This window comes from Canis lupus, chromosome 33 (assembly GCF_003254725.2).
Source record: "Canis lupus dingo isolate Sandy chromosome 33, ASM325472v2, whole genome shotgun sequence".
Taxonomy (NCBI): Eukaryota; Metazoa; Chordata; class Mammalia; order Carnivora; family Canidae; genus Canis; species Canis lupus.
Genome location: NC_064275.1, coordinates 15011013 through 15033654, shown reverse-complemented (window position 1 = coordinate 15033654; position 22642 = coordinate 15011013). Strand labels below are relative to the sequence as shown.

General features: G+C 37.2%; 1 pseudogene; it reads right to left on the bottom strand.

Moving 5' to 3' along the window:
- Window positions 1-522: 522 nt before the first annotated feature.
- LOC112678768 (14-3-3 protein zeta/delta-like) lies at window positions 523-3582 on the bottom strand (annotated as a pseudogene).
- Between the last annotated feature and the right edge of the window lie 19060 nt (window positions 3583-22642).

Here is a 22642-nt window from a genome sequence, read left to right as displayed (position 1 = left end):
TTTTTAAGGAATCTCTATACCCAACATGGAGCTCGAACTCACAACCGCAAGATCAAGAGTTGCACACTCTATCAATTGAGCCAGCCAAGCACCCAATCACCTTATTCTTATCCTCTTTGTCAGAACCCCAACAGTGGGTTCTGGTCACTATATTAGCTCTCAAGGGCAGTTATTTATTTTACACAATGGAAGTTTCTGGTCCAGAGGGTTGATTTCTTGAATCTGTCCAGTCTTATCTGAGACTCACCCATTGATCTGTGCTTTTGCCACAGACTCTGAACCTAATGGGTTAATGTTAAATATTAGGATTCTTAATATGTGGCCTTAGCCAAGTCTGGTAATTCATCCTGTTGTGCCTCCAATTTTCTCCAGAAGGGGATGGTAAAGATTTTAAAGTGAGTCTTATGGGGAACCTATAGCCGGATCAGAACACAGCTTTCACATGTTTCTGCCTAATGTTGAGTGAAGCTGAAACTAATGGACATGATTTCTACACAAGTGGGAAAGCCCATATGTTAGATAGACTCTGACAATGAATACCCACTTACTCATGGGGGACTTAGCTTGACATTTAATCCAAAAGGAGCTCGAAACCTAGAAGAAGATATTCAGTATTTGCTTGCAGTTTTCTCATTCATTTTCATGTTTTACTTTCCTTTTTTTCCCCCATCATCAATATTTATTGAGCATTTACAGTGTACTAGACACAATAGAACATACAGAAAACACTGTCCCTGCTCTAGAGGAGCTTACATTCTAAAAGAAAAAAAATATATACCTCTTTTAAAACAGTATTTTTGTTTGGTGTTTTCTGCAAGGTACTAAGGAAACAGTCTGTAGGGTGAGCTTTGGGTATAACTTAGCCCCATCATTATTTAAAGAAAGGAAGAGGAAGGATTTTAAAGGCAGACAATGAGACACCATTCAGGATAGGTAGGGCTTACAAGGAGATAAACACAATCTCATCAACTAAGGAGAGATTTGTAGGGATAGGATGATTGATAGATTTGCAGTAGATAGGATGAGGGAAATTGTTTGTGGGATGCAAGCAAAGGAAATAAGGTATCCTTAGACATTGAGTGGAACCAAAAAGATCATGTGGCCTTTTTTTCCAAGTACATGGCCACCAAATAGGAATGGTTGGTGACAAGACAGAAGGCTAAAAAAAGGTAATCTTGTGCACCTGACAAATAGAATAAAGGATCAAAATTGAGGGCAGGCTATAACAATATCAAGAAATTCTTAAAAACAAAAGTGATTTGGAAATACAAAACTTAGTTAATGCTACTCAATGTCATGATGGGCCAAGAACATTGTGGCTTCCTAAGTTAGAAAATACCATATACCAAAATTTTAAATGGAACACATTACTTTTTTCCAATCAATCCCATCTCTGAAAAAAAGCTTTTTTTTTTAGGGTAGGGAAGGAATATGCACCATGGTAGGGAACAGTAGTAGTTATATTAGTAGTATCTTGTTATGATAAACTTTGTATTTAAACTTGGTAAAAAGTCCATTAGCTGCCAAGAGGGAATAAGCAATATATTTCCAAAAATGTACAATTTCCTTTAGAGAAGTTTCAGAACCAAGAAACTAATTTTCATGAAAAGCTGTAGAGAAAGTAGTTGAAAAGTCTATTCATAAAACTTGTATTCCAGTTACACGAACTTAATACACGTGTTCTTAACAATTATGCTTGGATTGTTCATGAAAATTTCATAAGACATCAAACAAAGCTAGCCATCATCTCAAGTTATTTCCCTGTTAACTATTTTTACAGGACATGCATGTTAGGCAAGTATCAAAAAAGAAAAAAAAGTCACAAAAGCAAAACCCAAACCAAAACAAAACAAAAACCCTAAAAAAAAAAAAATTAAATACATGGGATTTTTGTTTTGCTGCTATGCTTTATATACATAAAGTAATGGATATCAAGCAATTCATTTTTACTGCATCTTTACTTGTACATTTGTTCTTAGGTTGCCTAAAACATTTAAATACAAATAAAACAAGTGTAGCAAAAATAATGAAAGCAAACAGCAGGTAACTTTACAAATAATGGAATGTGAACCATTTCTGCCCTTACCCAGAGTAAATTGGGTTACAACTAAAGGAACACTTCTGCAACTGTAGTCAAAGGTGTGCACATTGAGAATGAATATTCCACAGATACTCATGGTTCACATGTAATATCTACGGGATACCCATTTCTACTACAGCCTTTTAAGTGCTCCAAACCTTAAAGTACCCACAATAACTACACCTGTATCTGGAACCAATTATCCCTTTTATTCCCCACCAGGACAAACCAATATGTAGGCAGTTTTCTTTGCTTAGACATGGAAGCAGTTTTAACACTGGCCCTTGTGAAGCCACAATGTACCAAAAGTACTATGCCAATCTTATAACTAGTATAAAAATTCCACATCTCCATATTGGCCACCTCAAGATGAAAACAGATAACTCCCTAAATGTTAACTGGCTCTAATATCCAACATAAAAACCACATGGGAAATAGAGAAATTCAAATAGAAGTAACATAAATTTGTCATAAATCGTAAACAAAAAACTATTTGTGGGACAGCATGAAAGACAAATGGTCTACTGTGTAAATTTTAGAATGAGGCAGACAAAAGTTGGAAGGCCGGTTAATTTTCCCTCCTTCTGCTTCAGCTTTGTCTCCTTGGGTGTCTGATGTCCACAATGTCAAGTTGTCTCTCAGTAATTGCATTATTAGTGTGCTGTCTTTGTATGACTCTTAAATTAATGTATCAAGTTCAGCAATGGTTTCATCAAAAACTGTCTTTGCAAGAGAGCAGGCTTTCTTTGGTGAGTTCAGAATTTCAAATAGAATACAGTGAAATTAAGGGCCAGACCCAATCTGATAGGATGTGTTGGTTGCATTTCCTTTTTGATTTCAAAAGCTTCTTGGTATGCTTGTTGTGACTGATCCACAATCCTTTTCTTGCCATCACCAGCAGCAACCTCGGCCAAGTAACAGTAGTAGTCTCCTTTTGTTTTCAAATAGAAGATTTTGCTCTCTGCTTGTGAAGGGGATCAAAACTTTTCCAAAAGACACAGTACATCATTGCAGATATCTCCAAGATGACCTACGGGCTCCTACAACATTTTTATAAGCAACTGAGATAAGATTCCTCTCCTCGTTGGACAATTCAGCTCCTTACTCAGTTACCGACTTCATGCAGGCTGCTGTGTCATCATATCACTCAGCCTGCTCGGCCAGTTTGGCCTTCTGCACCAGCTCATTTTCATCCATGACTGAATGTTGTGTGTCCAGAGTGGGTGGCGGCAGATGGAGAGGGGCTCAGCAGTCTCTGGACAGCAGTGGTGAGGCTGAGTTTACTTCCCTTTTTTAAAGGCTTCTTCTAAGAAGACTTCTTTGGGGATCCCTGGGTGGCGCAGCGGTTTGGCGCCTGCCTTTGATCCTGGGCGCGATCCTGGAGACCCGGGATCGAATCCCACGTTGGGCTCCCAGTGCATGGAGCCTGCTTCTCCCTCTGCCTATGTCTCTGCCTCTGTGTGTGTGTGTGTGTGTGACTATCATAAATAAGTTTAAAAAAAAAAAAAAGACTTCTTTGTTGCCTGAGAACTCCTACCAACCAGTTTAGTTTATCTTTGATTTTAAAAATTACCTTTTGTCTTTCAGTGTTCATACTTCTATAAATGTGGACTCCACTGTTTTCCAGAATAAACATCTTCCTTACAGGCATCATTGTTTCTCCACGCAGTAAGTAAAAGAAAGTGCTCCAGCTTCTTCTCCATGGAAACTCTATCCAAGTAGGCCTCTGTGATGTTAACAAAAGACCAACTGCCCACCAGCAAACTTGAGAGCAGCTCCAAAGGCACATTACCTGGGAAAAGCTGAGGAGGCTGGGGGCAGTGCAGCAGGGCCACATACTCCACAGGAGTGTGAGAAACACAGATATTAAATGTGACAACACCCAACTCTTAATGGCTCATGCAAAAAAAAAAATTATTGGCTCACATACCTGGGAAAGATGCTAGGGATAGTGCATAGAACAAAAGAAGAGGTGAGGAATCAGAGCCTATATATGGGAGCTGGAACTCAGAGGTCATTATCTCTTCTGCTGCTCAAATATCTGTTTCTCTCTACTTGGCTTACTTTCCTCAAAAGACTCCTTCCTCTTATTTATCAGGAAAAGTGTCTATCAGGTGGGTTTGTATTTAATCCCCCCTCATACCTCCACAACAGAAAGAAATTCCTTTACTGTTCATTAAAAAAAAAAGGAAGAGAGGGCTCTGGTCTTCCTTCTAGATCTAGAGTTGCCAGGTTTAGCAAACCAAAATACAGGACATCTAGTTGAAACAGAATTTCAAATAATAAATATTACTTTCACTGTAAATATACATCAGTACAAATATCTCCTGTTTGATATTTGATAAGATTTCTATAGAGGTGAAAAAAATATCATAACTTCGACCTCCTGGTTGCTGTTATTCTAAAATTCAAATTTCAGTGGGAATCCTATATTTTATGTGGAAACCCTACACACTTGGGCCAAGTTCCCATCACAGACTAATCACTGCGCTTGTTCATACCCCCATCCCACCCACTCACTGTAGGGGTAAAGTCTGATACCAGGAGAAAGATAATGAGGAAAACACTGTAACATACAGCCAAAAATAATAACTATGCCATTCCATAGCAGAGGTGGCTAAAGGTGGATGGAAAGAAGCCAAGGATAAATGAGTCCAATTTATTCACCATTTGCTTGGGGTTTGGTGTAAAAACTGGAGAGGCTGATCAAATATGGTTTTCATCACTGAAGATCTGTATTATTATACATTGCCATTGATTACAGAACAAAGCCACGAGAAAACCTATCTTCTGATGGTTTTAGAAAACATAGTAATTCCTATGTAATTGGTACACTGATATAAAAGACAAGTGGTAGGGGTGGACTAAATGACTATGTTTTAATATTGGGGGCATTGCCAGGATGGTAGGCAATTTTATTTTACTGTTTTCCTGGGATCAAGAAGCTTCTCTGAGCTTCTCTCAGTGGTGATTATAAAATAATAAGCAAAAAAACATCTTGGCTCTGGCATCAGGCAAGATGACAGAAATATAGGCTTGTCTGAGTTTGGCAGCAGCACACTTAATTACATTGACAATGTGTGGCTGTGTCATTTCTTAGGAACTAATTATTCTATTCTTTTGGAATGAAAAATGTCCCAAAGGAGATGGTTTTTGAAATATAACTTTTGGACCAGAGATCTCAGATGCAGGGTATCAAATTATAACTAGTTGTTGATAGGACAGTTTTATCATTTTAAACATCTGTATCTTTTTTTACAGGAATAATGTAAGTTGATGCGGCTATTGAGTGATGACAAAATATCCTCCTCACAAATTTCAAAGGCTAAATCTAATTCCTCAGATGAGGATCAGACTTCGAAATTAATGTTCTACTGGGTGACAGGCACTGAGGGGGCACTTGATGGGAGGGGCACTGGGTGTTATGCTATATGTTGGCAAATCGAACTCCAATAAAAAATATATACAAAACAAAAAACAAAATCAGTGTTCTACATAAAATGGGAAAGAAAACAAAATTTCCTAACGTCAATTAAGTGGGAGCAATCACTTCTGTGGATAACAGTGACTCGTCAAAGAGATAAACTAGTTCAAAATGACAATGAAACTGACGAGAGTGGCAAATGCCAATGTATGCATGTGAGAGAGAGACAGAGAAAAAGAGACAGAGAGATTGACTTTACATTGGGGCAACAAATTGCTTTCACTTTGAGAGATTTCACCATGAAGACAGTTTTCGATATCACGGAGAGGAGACATGGGCCATGATTACAGTACTAGTCTGGACCAGTTGTACCTCTCTGACTTCTCCCTCTTTCCTTGCTGGTTTATCTTTCTTTCCTTTTCACCTTCTAAATCTAAGCATTTCCCAAAGTTCTTTCTTAATTCTCCCTTCCTCAATAAATGGCCATGAATGGAACTATCCCTATTTTGGCACACAGCCCCTGCATAAATTTGGCCAGTTTTACAGTACACATTCTAGTCTACGTCCCCTTAAAATCTTTCAGCTTTTACGTGGTAGTCTAATATGGAGGATCCAAATCTATCCCTACCCCTCTTTTTCCCACTGACTTCCACTAGTGAACCTCTAGCTACTTACCTAACAATTCCTTTTAACCGGAAAATAAAAGCCAATTTTATTTATGCTCTAAGAGCAGAAGGAACTAAGAGTGGAGATCTTCCTCTAGCAGGAGAAAATAAAAGTTGCGAGGAATCATCCCCATTTGGTTGGTATTTTTTAAGAATAAATGGCCTACCACTACTAGTCGTATACATTCCCTTAATACTATAAAAATGTAGTGCCAAAGGGGATTCTCAAAGGACCTGGTTAAAAGAACACCACACAGTCATAGCAGTAGTGAAGGGCAGCTTAATAGGCAACTCTCTAAACACTAGATTGCAATGATAATATTTCAGCCTAGCAGCAGCTCCTGGTTGCTGGGGCAACCTCTAGTGGTAAGTGGGGAGAAAAGGAAAATGTCTAACTGAGACCATGAAGTGAGTGCTAACAACAGACATAGCAGCTTACTCAGCAGGCTGCTTTTTAAGACAGCTCCAGCTCTCACCCAAGGACACTAATGAGAGCTAATAGAACTAACAGAGCTAAACGATCTGCCTATTCAACAAACATTTTCATGCTTGCCTACTTCCCAGGTCATTCACTTGTCCCAGTTCATGAGATTAATGTGGGCTTAGGAGCTGCCACCATATAAACCGGAAACCTTAACTTCCCTTGCTTATTCTCTGGCTACTTCTGCATTTGGGCACTCTAAAACAGAGTAAAATTATACCCATTTCCAGATCTAGAGCTATGCATCTGAGGTTCCTCTCAGAAGCTTCAAGGATGCTTTCTTTCACTTTCTTTGAAGGATACTACTTCAGTGGTTCCAAAGTGTTTCCCTTTTGAAGTGAAACCCTCTAAGTACCCCAGCTAATCTTCAAAATTATCTTGCCTTCAATATCTCTGCACAATGTTTCCAATTTTTTTTAAGATCTCTCTAACCAATGCCAGGAAACCAAATCTCCAGTGAACTTTCTTAAACAAAAGTATAAAGTAATCCTCATATTGCCAAAACATCCAACTTCCCATTATTCACAAAATTAAGAAAACAAAAAGACTGCAACAAATTTCTTCCATGTATCTACACAAACCTAGCTGATCTCATCCTACTGCCTCCAGAATAACTGAAGTGCACATCATTTCTTAAATACATTTCTAACATCATATAGTTGCCTATTACGTTCCCTCCACCTGCAATTCCATCCACCTCACCTGTCAAAATGCTACACTTAATTCAAAGGATGACAGTAATGTCACTTATTTCATGATATCTTTTTAGTCATCCTCAGACAATGGTAATGTCTCCATCTTTTAAATGCTACCAAGGACAGTGCCAAGACTACAGGCTTTGAAACTCAACACTGTAAAGTGTGAATCCTATTTCACATTCACTTTGCTCTGTGTCCTAGACAAATATGCTTAACACATTGACCTCCACCTTCAAGATAACCTCTCTTTCTTCATTCATAAAATATAAATAATATTTGCTTGTCAGTATAATCATAAATCATATAGAGAGAGCAAGGCATATAACATGTGCTAAGTAGAGAGTAGCTATTGCTATCACTATGAATTGAATTGTATAATCTTCCTTTTGCCAGATAGGCAACAAAATACTCAAGCCAAAAATCTTGAAACCAAAGCAGGTCACTTTCAGGAAGAGCAAGTACAAATTCATAAGTAGTAATTGAAATCCAATACAGCTCAAAGTTTGAAGAGTATACATAACTGGCCCAGAGCTTAGGTAAAATTTAAACCAGTAACTGAGTGGTTATTTTAGTAGAACTGTGTAACTTCTTGCTGCATATCTAGTTGTTTCTGCCACAAGAGGGCTTTAAAGATGTCAAGTTGCAATTTCTGACAGTGCTGTAATCAACTATTTTACTATTCACTATCTAAATGATTATCACTTCTTTGCACAACTACCTAAAAATTTCCTATGCTTATGGACTCATCTCACTTTGAATAACAGCTTATTGAGGATGATCACATCTTAAAACTTTGTCTATAGCAAAGAGTAGGCATCAAGAAAGCAAGTGCTTAATTAGACTTAACTGCATGCAAGGAAATATTGTTGACAGGTGTATGTAATGTTGGCATCTCTCATAGGGTAGTTGCAGATATTGGTATCTAAGCAAAATATCAGCACTATTAGATTATTGCCTTAAAATACTGTATACTATAGGGCAAGTTTCCAACTCCCCAAGCCCATTTTGCTCCTTTGTAATAGAACATATGAAATGACAGAGGAGTGCAAGTGCAAAGGTGAGAAATTATCTTTATAGACATGGACACTAATACTTAAATGGGAAAGAATCACCATGGAATCTGTACCTTGGACTAAAAATTACTTCAATTTTTAAGTTATTATTTCCTTAAATTCATTAACTGAAGCATCCAAACCAAATTTTAATCCTTCAATTATTTATTTACCACCTAATATGTTCATTAGTTTTCTCATGGGAAAATCCTACTGTCCCACTCTGAACTCCAGGATTTCTGAGGTATGTGCAGGGGTGAGGGTGTTGAAGTCAAATCAGGACATTGAAACTTTTCTTGGTCATTAATGTCCTCATAGCACTGCTCTTGTGAACTCTCCATTGTAATATCTCTTTCCAGCTCTCTCTGGAACTCACCAATCTAAATATTAAAACATAGCTCTTTCCTTAGTTCTTCTGTGACACCATCTCACCCTCTCCCTATCCTCCCAAAAGGCAATACACCTCACATAAGACTTTAATGCATGTAACAGTCTACTGACGTTTGTAGCAACAGAAGATACACATCACAAAATGAAAGTATATTAGTAGCTAAGGCTGTGTAACAAAATACCACAACAGGATGGCTTGAACAGAAATTTATTTTCTCACATTTCTAGAGGCTAGAAGTCCAATGTCAAGGTGTTAACAGGTCTGGATTCTTCTGAGGCCTCTCTCCTTAGCTTGTAGGCAGCCACCTTCTCACTGTGTCCTCACATGAATGTTTTGCTATGTGCACTCATACCCGGTGTCTCTTTGTGTGTCCAAATTTCCTCTTCTTATAAAGGCAGATTTCAGACAGGACTGGGGTCCACCTTAATAGCCTCATTTTAACTTAATCACTTCTTTCAAGGCCCGTCTCCTAATAGAGTCACAATACAGAGATACTGGAGCCTAGGGCTTCAACATATGAATTTTGAGGGGACAAAATCCAACCCATAATTTCAAATTGAAATTCAACTTAAGGTTCAGCAAGCAATTGAAGAATTGAAGTAACTGAATTACAGAACCAGGCATCCTTGTTCCCAGAAAAGTTCCTTAGTATTTTGACACAAGGAACTTCTTTCAGGCTGCGTGTCTTCAGAAGTCCTAATTCCTACATGGACAAACTCTAGCACCAATTGATAATACTTCATTTTGTTTTGTTTTACCACCAAGCTATACAGTAATAAAGTTTAAATCAGAGTTTAAATTTTTCAGAACATATTGATTCAGAGTCATTCTGCCAACACTCAACCAAGGCAAATAAGTGGTTCCACATCTCTAACCATATATTCACATCTCCCTCCAACTACATCAAGGAAATATTCTTAACTTTTAAGAACCTATTCGATTAGATTTGGCCCGCCTGTATAATCCAAGATACCCTCCCCATCTCCTGGCCCATATTCTTAACCATATCTGCAAAGTGTCTCTTGCCATATTCACAGATTCCCAGGATTAAGATGTGGACATCTTTGGGGCCCATTATTCTGCTAATCTATAGAGATGCTTTCTATAGAGAAAAGTGTTGAATGGAAGGAAGACCTAAGTAATAAACAGTGACACAGCTTTGTATTCAAAACACAATTTTGAACAATTAAGAGAAATTCAGAGATAAAGTAGTTGCTAATAAAAATGGATAAAGACTTGTACATTATAATTATTACTAATTACTTTCTGCACATCTACAGCTCAGACATTAGAGGCATAATAATCTGTTTATGGCAGAGTATAGTCAGCAGACCGTAAGTCTATCCTAAGACTGGTTTGTGACTTAATCCAAAGAACAAAATCAAAAATGTCACTTAATTCTTAAAAATAATTTTGCAAAAACATGATTTTGCATCTTAACATCATATCTCACTATTGTTAAGAATTATACAATTCTGTAGATACATTCTTAAGGAATGTATATCTGCCCTCTCTAAAACACCCCCTGACCCAAAACTGACCTTTATTTTTTCTTCCCCTGTATTGTCAGTTCTATTGCAGGGCAAAATATAGTGTTCAGGTAATAGAAGAGAAAATGGATAAAAAGCACTTGAATCTTTTAGCAATGCTCAGTGCCACTGGGAATGAATTAAGTATAAGAGCAATATGGTGTCTTTACTTCAAGTGAAATATTTCTTAAACTGTCTCACAAAGTAATAAACCAGAGATCCCTGGGTGGCACAGCGGTTTGGCGCCTGCCTTTGGCCTGGGGCGCGATCCTGGAGACCCGGGATCGAATCCTACATTGGGCTCCCTGCATGGAGCCTGCTTCTCCCTCTGCCTGTGTCTCTGCCTCTCTCTCTCTGTGATGATTATCATAAATAAATAAAATTTAAAAAAAATAAAATAAAAAATAAAAGAAGGCAATGCCTTTAAAAAAAAAAGTAATAAACCAAATCAACTTTCCAATCAGCGTTAGAGTATTTTTTTTTTTTATGATGGAATTACACTATTTAGACTTACTTTCTCTTTAGGATGCAGTTTTGATAATGGTTCTGATTTTAGCAACCAAAATATCAAAGCAAACCTGGCTATCTATTTTATAAAATACATGAACCCCAGAGTTACATGCTCTCCATTTTAGTATCCTTTTACTCAATTTTTGCTAATGGCCATTCACTTATGTCCCATCTTTAATCAGCTCTGACCCACGGCAGTAACTCTCACTTCTCGCAGAACTTATTGACAGTCTGTACATCAACAATATACTCTCTGTGTTAATTACATCTGTTCCCCAGAGAGTGATCACTTTTTTAAAGCTCTACTAAAATGCTCATTGCTAGCACCAGAATTTGGGGGTAAACAAATAAAAAAAGAAAAGAAAAGAAAAAGAAAAAGAAAAAACCGGCATGATTTCCAGAATGCTAAGAAACTTATGATATTCAGTCAGTGCTGCAATGTTTGATTGGACAGCATTAAAGCTAAAATTTGTTAAGCTTAATCAAAGATTTAATTTCGAATACAAAAAAGATTTTTAACATTTCAATGTTTTTAAATGTAAAAGCAATGCACAGTTTTTGTACTGACTCAAGCAATATGTATGCAATAAAAAGTTAAACTCAAGAATGTTCACTATTACAAGTATTATTTAACCTGTTTGCAAAGTCCTCGCCAATTAAATTAGCAAAGGAAATGAGATTAAAAATACTGGAAAAAAGAGGCAAAATTATTATTCTTTAACGGTGGTAGGACTGTATATGTAGGAAATCAAGAGAATCAGCAATATTGAAAATAAAAATTTAGTAAAGCAATTACAAAATTAATATATAAAATTCAATAACATCAGTTATGCAAAGAATTTATTTAGAATATACAAAAAATCTTTTATGACAGCAATAAACATATGGGAATATATTGGAGAAATATGCTTGTCCCATAGGAAAACTACTGTAAAATTCAACTGAGGGTAACAAAGAAGAAAGATACATCATGTTCTTGGATAGAGATGCTCAGTATTGTAAGGTATAAGTTCACAATAATTTACTCAATATATTTTTATTAAAATTCCAATTAAAATAGCAACAGGATGTTTTAAATTGGAAAATTTTGATGACTAAGCATTTTCATATACTATTAGAGCACCTTTCTAGAGTGCAGCTTGGCAGTAATCATCAAATTTTAAATGTTTCTCTCATGTGATCTAGTAATCCAGATAATAAAAATTAACCTTACACATATTCTTTTTTTTTTTAAGATTTTATTTATTTATTCATAGAGACACAGAGAGAGAGAGAGAGAGGCAGAGACACAGGCAGAGGGAGAAGCAGGCTCCATGCAGAGAGCCTGATGTGGGACTCGATCCAGGGTCTCCAGGATCACGCCCTGGGCTGCAGGCGGCGCTAAACCGCTGTGCCACCGGGGCTGCCCCCTTACACATATTCTAATAATAATCAGAATTCCAATATAAAAATAATATCAAAGACTTGTTTGTAATAGTCCAAAAATAAAGAAAAAATGTATCAATAGGGCACTGAGTAAATCTACATTCCTATGTAAACAATCATAGTGATTACCTGCAGATAAGAATATTGGTAAAAGCACAGGTATGTAAAAGACTTTTTGTCTGCATTTTATATTTTCCATTCTTCGGGAATCTTTATTACCATCTGCACGGGAAAACATATTGACCAGGGATACCGTTACAGGGAACTATGGGCCATTTTAAAACATTTCTCTTTGATTCATTCAACATTTAACTAGTGAACACCCACCTACTCAATGGATCACACTCTTTAGACACTAGGAGTATGGAAGTCAAGAGGTTTTTTTTGTTTTTTGTTTTTTAACAGAGAGAGAGAGAGAGAGAGAGAGAGAGAGGCAGACACAGGCAGAGGGAGAAGCAGGCTCCATGCAGGGAGCCCGATGTGGGACTCGATCCTGGGACTCCAGGGCTGAAGGCAGCACTAAACCACTGAGCCATCCGGGCTGCTCTCAAGAGTATTTTTTAATCTACTCTTATATTTTGGAAGAAAAGGTTACCAAAAATATAATATAAATTCTTAAAAAAAAAAAACATGAATCTATTTATCCCTTCAAAGGCAGATCAGAGTTAAGAGTTTGGTTTACTCTATGCAGACATTTTCTCTGCATTCACACATATGATGAAGATATAGAAAGTAGATAGAGATGACACAGACACAATCACACAGATTCATGTCCCTATAAGCAGACTTTTAACATGAATTGAATAATACTATTAACAAGTCATTCTGACACTTCCCTCTATTCCTTAAAAATATATAAATTAAGTGGAGATCTTTTCATATCCACGAAAAATGTTTTATTATTTTAAATATAGTCTTCTGCTTAATTTCTATTTTTTATTGCTTATGTTAGAAAATTTGTTTTATACAATTTATCCTATATAGAATTAGTAGATATTATCTTTGTAGCATAATAACAGACTCAATTTTTATAAATGTTTCTTGGGTATTTGAAAAGAATGTGTACCTTTTGTTTATTGGTACAAAGTTACATATATCATGATTATAAAGAATGTAGGAATTACATTTTTCAAAATCTTGATAGCATCAGTTTGCTCATAAAAAAGCAGTTCCAATTAACACCAAGGGAGAATGAAACGTCTGCATTAAGTAACTGTTAGTCTATGTCTCTCTTAGTTCCTCCCAGCTAACTATTTCTATAAGCTCTAGCAAAAGAATGAGACTGGGGATTCAACACTGATTTTGGAGCAATGTATCTGGTACACACAGGTTAGGGCTTAGTATCCCCAAATCAAAATTATCTGCATTTCATACAGTCTATAATGAAAGATATACTTGATAAACAAAAAAATGGCTTTAAAATTACAAATAAAGCCTTAGGGTTCTTGTTTACACAACCTTCCAAAAATTACAGATGGTCTAAATAAACACTCATTTCTCAGATCATGGTGAAGATCATTTTAGGGACAGCATGAATTTTGTCAGAGGCTGGTCTCCCATAACATGAAAAAAGTGACATGCATAGGGCACCTGAGTGGCTCAGTTGGTTGCACCTGTCTTCAGCTCAGATCACGATCCCAGGATCCTGGGATGGAGCCCCACATCGGGCTCCCTACTCAGTGGTGAGTCTGCTTCTCCCTCTCCCTCTGCTGCTCACCCTGCTTGTGCTCCATCAAAAAAATAAATAAAATCTTTAAAAAAAAAAAAAAAAAAGAGGTTGCCATGCAGCAGGGGAAAAAATACAAGTGTTGGAGCGGACATATCTGAGCTTGAGGTCACATTCCATTACTTCCAACTATGTGGTCTTGGGCAAATAAATCACCCCTCTGATTCTGTTTAACTATTAAATGGGATGTTGTTACATGTATTATCTATCATCAAAAGGTTATTGTGAAGAAAAAAGTGAAATAATATGTGCCAAAGGGATTCAGAAACTGAAGAGCTACATGGAATCATAAGCTGTCTTTAGAGAGAAACTGAAGTGAGAATATACTTTGCTCTTTTTTTTTTTACTATTTTTTTAAAGATTTTATTTATTGAAAAAGAAAGAGAGCACAAGCAGGGGGGAGCAGCAAAGGGAGAGGGAGAAGCAGCCTCCTCGCTGAGCAGGGAGCCCAACGCCAGGCTCCATCTCAGGACTCCGGGGTCATGACCTAAGCCAAAAAGCAGACCTTTAACCAACAGAGCCACTCAGGTACCCCCACTTTGCTCTTTCTAGAGTTCATAATCCCATTCTGGGGCAAAGAGCTAACTAATAAAAATCTTTCCCATATCACATATCAGTAGATGTAGATTGCAGGTCCTGACACTCATTATTGCAATATTACAATTCATACCTTAAGTCACTGATTCTCTTTGTGGTAGACTTTCCTATCTACAGTGTCCTCTCTAATGGTTTTGTTTACCAAATGAGATGTCAGCTTAGGCTCTGGGGCTCCTACCTACATCTGACGTAGTGCATCCTCCCCCTGGACCACTCATCAGCAAATGGATCCTGTCTGAGTGGATTACTGGGTAAGAACAAGATTTGGGACATGAGCATGCTCAAGGAGCACATACACTTTGTAAAACAGGATAAATTTGTTTGTAAAAAATAATGGCGTCTTTCTCCTCCAAATTTTCCACTACTGAAAGGCAGGTCAAAATGGAGGTTTTTGGAAGATCCTGAATTCGCCTCCTCCCACAGACATAACGAACATACAGCTCTATATGGAATAATTCCTTTTAAAAAGAACCTGAGGACTACCTGAACACCTCCAAAAAAAAAAAAAAAAAAAAAAAAAAGATAAAAGAACAGGTAGGAGAGGCAGCCATATGACTCCACCCCAGGCACTGATAGATGAATAGATTAAAAAATAGATATACATACACAGACACACACACAATGGAATATTACCCAGCCATAAAAAGTATGAAATTTTGCCATCTGCAACAACATGATGGACTCAGAGGTTATTATGCTGAGTGATATGTCAGACAGAGACAGACAACTACCTACCATATAATTTCACTTACATGTAGAATCTAAAAAGTAAAAAAAAAAAAAAAAAAATGAACAAACACAGTGAACAAAACCAGACTCATACATACAGAGAACAGACTGATGGTTGCCAGGGGAGAGGAGGTTTATGGGGAAGGTAAAATGAAGGGGATCAAAAGGTACAAATTTCCAATTAGAATAAGTCTTTAGGAACTACAGCACATGGAATATAGACAAGTTGGTCATTTTATAATGTATATGAAGGTCAAATCATTGTTAGACACCTGAAACTCACAGACTATATGACAATTATATGTCAATAAAAATTATTTCCAATATTAAAAAATAATAAATAAAAACAGCTTCTACTAAAAACGGCATTGAGTGTTCAAAAAAAATATGGACCAGAAACATTTGGCATTTCAGTATTGAAGGAAACCAGTACTCTTTTTTGTTGTTATAGTAAATGAAGCCTAAAAGGAACATGTAGAAGAAGATGAAGCTAAGCTATGTCAAACTAGCAGGGAAACGGCACCTGTGAACAAGCCCAATGCCAACTTCAACGCTGATTTGTCAGGTATGATTAAAACCTGAATTAAGCAATCCTCATTAGAACCTCAGAAGGATGAATTATGCTGCATAAATAGATTACTCATTCCCTGATAGAAACACTGGCACCACACACCCTGCTAGTAACTTCCAATTACATTGATAAATGAGAAGTTAAACTGTAATTTTTTAGCACTATCCATTTTGTCTCTAATATCCTGCCACTTCTGTTTTTATTGTGATTGAAAAAAGAGCCTGCAATGAAACAAACAGTCATCTAGATTAGCGTCACACTCCAGACCAGGAGATAATTGGGGGGGGGGGGGGGGGCTGGCGTTAGAGTCATGGTGGGAAAAGGGGTGCCAAGAAGAGTGAAAAGTGTCCTTTATTTATGTCCAGTGCTGCCCCAGATACTTATTAAGGTTGTAAAATAAGTGCATTCAGGACCTGTCTTCACCCATATTATGGGATAAAATAGTAATGACAGTGTCTTGAAAGTGCTATTGGGAAGTTTTATCTCATAGGTCAGAGACTAGATTTGTTAACCAGCCAGCAAGTCAATAGATTTCATTTGCTATAGTTAATCTTTATAATATTTCAAAAAGAGAGAAGACAGTAAAAACACTTAGCATGTAGGTCACCATTTCCTCTTCTCAGCTGCTTCTAAGCCTCAATTAAATTTATATCCCATCTCATATTTTTGGTTCCTGCCATAGAATCATTTTTCCAATTAATGCAGATCGTGAAACACTGGGCTTGGCACTGTGGGAAAGAGGGAGGGCATCAAAATAGATAGCTGTATTTTCCAAATGAAACTGGGAGTCCTGTTCCAACTCTGAAGCCCACTTTGGCATGATGATGCACTCGATCACACATCCAATTCCTTAAAGATTTGAAAAGTAAGCCTACACTTCAGTCTTTGGAGAGGCAAAAAACGAATAATTGTACCTAATGACTCGCACAAAAAAACTTATAACCCCCTTTGCCCACATCTGCCTCTTCCTAAATTACTGCTCCAAGAAGCAGCTGTTAACACTCTTCTCACCCATACCTACAAATTCCTCCAAACTTTCTTCCTTTCACTACTCCACTCCTCTTTCCTGTTGCCCTCTTCTTGCCTTCTGGACCTTTCCTTTTTTTCCAAGCCTCAATGCAGGCCCAGAATGGAAATTAATTAAGTTTATCCAGGTTGCTCCAATTGTTATCTCCATGCATTCATTACTCTGATTAGATAGTAAAGAACCCTGCTCCAAGAAACATAAGGAATCTTCTTGATAGGAGAGGAGAAAGGAGATGATTACTTACCTTGTAATATTTTTTAACACAGTTCTATTTATCAAGCATCTAAGGAGACTTCTCAAAAAAAGAAAGAAAGAAAAGAAAATGAATTGCTAGAAATTTCACTGACAGTGGTTTCAGCTGTTAAAGGTTTGAAGGTAAATTCCTCTTAGCTTTTTCACCTCACCCATAGCAATTTTATGCCAGCTTAGATCAGAAGCTTTCAGAACCTTCCCCTTTTTATATAAAAGAACTTCAAGTTGAGAGGAAAGAAATGTAAGGGGAAATTTTCAGCAGAGTCCTGGCAAAGACATGGAAAAAACAAGAGGAATGAGATTTTAGGCAAGAAAGCACTGAAGACAAACTATATACATCAAAGGTAGCTTGAGGCCTGGAAAAAGAAGAGAGCCCATAAAGAAATAAAAGGAGGCTACAACCATTAAACCTTGAATCCTGAACTGGAGTCCTGCTCTTCCATTTGTATTAGGAAACTGACCTCCCTGGGCCTTCATTACTCCTATATACAAGTGAGGGAATTTAAAGGATCTGAAAGGCTCACATCCCATAATTTATGAATCCTTCTTCACCTGCCTCTAACCACTCTCATCACTGCTGTAACCCTCAGGACTCTAACTATGCTCTTGTCCATGGCCTCAAGATGTGCTGTGCTGTGTTTGCTTTATACTCTGTACACACTCCAGCAGTCCCTGAATTTGTATGCATTATCTCCATTATTAAATTCATCATCTACAACAACAAAAAAGTATCTTAATTACTACACTGATTATGATACTATACTAAGTTTACAGAATAATGACCTCATAGGAGTTGACAAATTAAGATAAATGAAGCTGCCAGGGATGCAGCTCCACAGAATAAAAAAGCATTAAGTCAAAATACATCTGACCAGTAAAGTATAAGTGGTGGGAGTGTTCAGCCATGAGCTATTTTATCTATTAACATCTCTATATGTGATGAATAATCTCTTCTGAAACAGTCTCCCAGAGAAAAAATCTGCAGCTGCTAGAATTGTCCAGCAGTCACACACAAAACCCAGTGGCATTTCTGCATTGTTCCTCCTCAACTCTATTTCCTGAAATGGAACTTACTGACTTTCTGGGATTTTTAAAAAATTCTTTCTATTTGAGTATATTGATGCGCAATATTACATTAGTTTCAGGGGTAACAACACAGTGACTGGACAAGTTTACACATTATGCTACAATGCTCACTACAAGGGCAGCTGCTGACTTTCTTACCTAACTTACTGCACTTAATGTCAAACGATCTTGGTCTAGGTCTCAGGACAGGAATGAATACCGTGCTTCCCTTTCTAAAGCAAATTGAAAGGACAAAGAAGTACTATCTAGTATTTAATTTTCCAAGGTGAATACTTTGAAAAGAACAATACTCAATTGGAGTAAAAAAATTGGATTAACAAAAATATCAGGTTATTTTTAGTCATATGCTCTATATGTCAAGTTCATCTTGGGAGTGAGGAACACTTTGGTAATAAGAAAATGCTTTCTATGAGGCCTCAGAGGCACTGAGATAAGATGTCACTGTTTGCAGAAAAGGATTTCGCTCACTGCTCAGCTCACTGTGGGGTGCTAAATCAATGTTGTTATGTGTTTGACTGAACAAGATGCAAATCTTATTTACATTTGACAGAAAACTAAGCATAAATCATCGAGTTCTTTGCAGGAGGATGAGCCAGAGATAAGCTGAAACTTTTTAAATTGCTAGTTCGATTCTAGCACTTCTGACATCTGGAATCAGGGTGGTTTTTTTAATAAATTTTTGTTATTTTGATAGTTTACTGAAGAAAAATCTAGTAAATAAAATGGTAAGGAGAAAAAAAATTTTTCTTCATAAATCTTGTTTATCCTACACATTCTTCCCATCTCTCCAGAACACTGAAATAATACTAAATAAAAATATTTGGGTGCATAATATTCATATGTACCCAAATAAAATGATTTTATGGTGAGGGCCTGAGATAATCTCTTAATCATCAAGTCTTACAGTGAGGAGAGAGATTTCCCTTAAGTGTTTCTGCACAAAGTTATTTATGTTGTTAAACAATTCTATAAAGTTTAAAAAAAAAAATTCAGGGGCAGCCCGGGTGGCTCAGCAGTTTAGCGCCACCTTCAGCCCAGAGCATGATCCTGGAGACCCCAGATCGAGATCCCACGTTGGGCTCCCTGCACAGAGCCTGCTTCTCCCTCTGCCTGTGTCTCTGCCTCTCTCTCTCTCTCTCTCATTAATAAAGAAGTAAAATCTTTAAAAAAAAAAATCAGCAGGGGGCTCCTGGGTGGCTCAGTCCATTAAGCATCCAACTCTTGATTTCGACTCAATCATGATCTCAAGGTCATGAGATGGAACCCTGCATCTGGTTTCATGCTCAGTGGGGAGCCTGCTTGAGATTCTCTCTTTCAAGCTCTCTCTGTCCCTCCCCCCCAAACCCTTTCCCCACGCACATGTGCTCATGTGTTCTCTAAAATAAACAGCCTTTAAAAACTAAGCAGTCCTCTGATCCTTCTCTTATATACACATTCATACTTCCCACCTCTGAAATTTCTGTACCTCATGTTCTAAACTCAGAATCCCACTGAATCCATGTCTCCAGAAAATCCATCTGCCTTTATTCAAAGGAATGTAGCAATGGATACCTGACCATTGGGGCTGAAAGAGAAGACCTGGAGCCACTTCTTAAATAGCCTTTCTAATCATAATCCTGTTTTTCAGTCCTGCTCGCTCTCCCTGTGTCAAAGATGCCTCAAATCTCCACATGTCCAGCTTGCTTTGTTACTGAGCTTCATCCCCTAACCAGCTTAAGATTCAATGTCCTTAGTCTGATTTTAGCTCTCATCCATCTGCTATTTTGTCATCTCCTCTATTGTCTTTCTTGCCACTACGGATTCACAACTTAAAAATAAAATTACATTCTCATCCTTTTCTTAGTGTTTTAGTAGGAACCATGGGTTAAAATGCATGTGCCATATTGAGCCCAAAATCTCAAGTTTTGTCTTACTCTAAATCCTTACATATGGGTAATTTGATAGTATATCCTCTGGAATTAAAAATAAATTTAAAATTAAGCCTAAGAAGTCTGTGATAGTTCTTTCCCTATGCAAAGGCTTTCTCAAAGTTTTTTTTCACTGTTTTCTATTCTGTGGCTCATTGTAGATGGTTAAACTTGTTTAGAGTTGGGCTTCTGAATTGGTATATTCTTCTGTACAATCCAAATAAATTAAAAATGATATCCAGCAAAAAGATCAATAAAGTTACTCAAATAACAGTTATGAAAATCAAGCACTGGCTTTCTCTACAAAATGATTCAGGTATAGTTAGTGGAGGCAAACTTACAGAAGGCCATAACAACTCTTCACCCAATTATTCCAACTGCTGCATATAAAGGCACTTGAAACATAATTCTTAAGATGGTCCTTCTGTTTGCAGTACTCACCTTTTTCCCTTTTAAATACAGTACCTTATTCCTCAAGGCACAGCTCAAATATTACTTCCTCTCTTTGGCCTCCTCTCTTCCCTTCTATTTCCCTGGCAGGATCAATTATCTCATTATCTGAGCTCCTTTAATATTGTATATACTTCTACTAGGGCATGTAACACAGTGTTAAATCACTTAAGATAATCTATTTTCCATACCTCCATTATGTTTTGAACTCCTCAAAGACAGAATCTATGTTCTGTTCTTTTTGGTATCACTAGTAGCTAGGATACTACAGAGAACTTCAAAAGAACATCAGTAAACAAGCTTGAACTTAATCACAATGAAGCAAATACACCTTCTACTCTGAGAAAGCCCAGGACTGCATAAGAAGAAGTGAGGATGGATATTCAATTCAAAGTCTAGAGGCTTTATGTATTAATCCAATTTCTTCCCACTAAAACTACTTGAGGAAGGCATCATCTCTTTTTTACAGATGGAAGAACTGAGACTCGAAACATAGTCAAAGTTAAAGCTCATAGGATTAAAGTAAGAGCCCCTGAACCTTCAACTGGTTCCAAAGCTCGTTTTTGTTTTTCTTTTTAATGCTTCATTCTAAAGAGATCAGAGAATAAAATATGCAAAAAGAAACTATTTTTCATCTTGTTTTGCAAGATCTTGGTATATACTTGACTAGAGTCTTCAAATATAAGTTATATCCAAATGTTTGTTGTTTTGACTTATTTTTACATTGTTCATTTCTGAGCCATTACATCTGCTATCACTAGTTAAGCCTGCTGTGAACTTGTGTAGTCTAAGACTGCTATTACTTTAAATGATAGTTCTTAGTGCATGAAGATGATACTCCCAGCTGTTCTACCTTCAGAGAAGGAAGAAGGGTCCAACCATTTCCTTAACCTGTATTCTCAACCACATATTGTATATCTGTAATCTTCATACTTTGGAAAGTCTGCCCATTGGGGCTTTGCTTTTTTGTATTGTCATAAAAGGAGAGTAAAATGTAGGACACATGCATAACACAATAAACCTTGTTGGGATGCACACCTGGTATTATTATCTTGTCTCCTATGGGTCCTACATGTTGGCTACAATACTCAGGTTTGAGTCCACATGTATCTATATATCTAGATTCCTATATGGTTCACACTGACACCAGATTTCCTCATTGAAAGGTTTGTCATTATTAGAAAAAATGAGAATATTTGGTTACATATAGGATCACCATAAAATTCCTTTTAACCTTTCCAAAATTATACCAAAATTACAGTTAAAAAATTGCATGTTATTAACCTATAATATAGAAAATGAGAAAGAAATGGTATGAACTATTTTAGCAAATATTTAAGAAAGTAAAAGTAGGGACAACTGAGTGGCTCAGCAGTTGAAGCATCTGCCTTTGGCTCAGGGCATGATCCTGGGGCCTGGGGACTGAGTCCCACATCAGGCTCCCTGTGAGGATCCTGTTTCTCCCTCTGCCTGTGTTGTGTCTCTGTCCTCTCTCTCTGTGTGTGTCTCATAAATAAATAAATAAAATCTTAAAAAAAAAGAAAAGAAGGAAGGAAGGAAGGAAGGAAGGAAGGAAGGAAGGAAGGAAGGAAGGAAGGAAGGAAGGGTGGGTAGATGGAGGAGCAATGAAGGACATATCAGGGGATGCCTGGGTGGCTCAGCAGTTGAACGTCTGCCTTCTGCTCAGGGAGAGATCCTGGGATCCAGGATAGAGTCCCACATCGGGCTCCCTGTAAGGAGCCTGCTTCGCCCTCTGCCAATGTTTCTGGCTCTCTCTCTGTGTCTCTCATGAATAAATAAATAAATAAAAATAAAAAAGGACATACCAGAATCATAGTACATGAGTAGGATCAACAGCAAATAATACTTAACTATTCAATTATGTGGGAACTGAATGGTGAGTTAATTAAATATGTGCTAAACTATATTAAGAGAACAGCATGAGGAGACACACATGCATGTGGGGTGGGGGTGGAGAGATGGTGTTAAGAGTGATAAATCCTGACTTACCAAAACAAGAAGTCTAAAAACACTAAGATTGA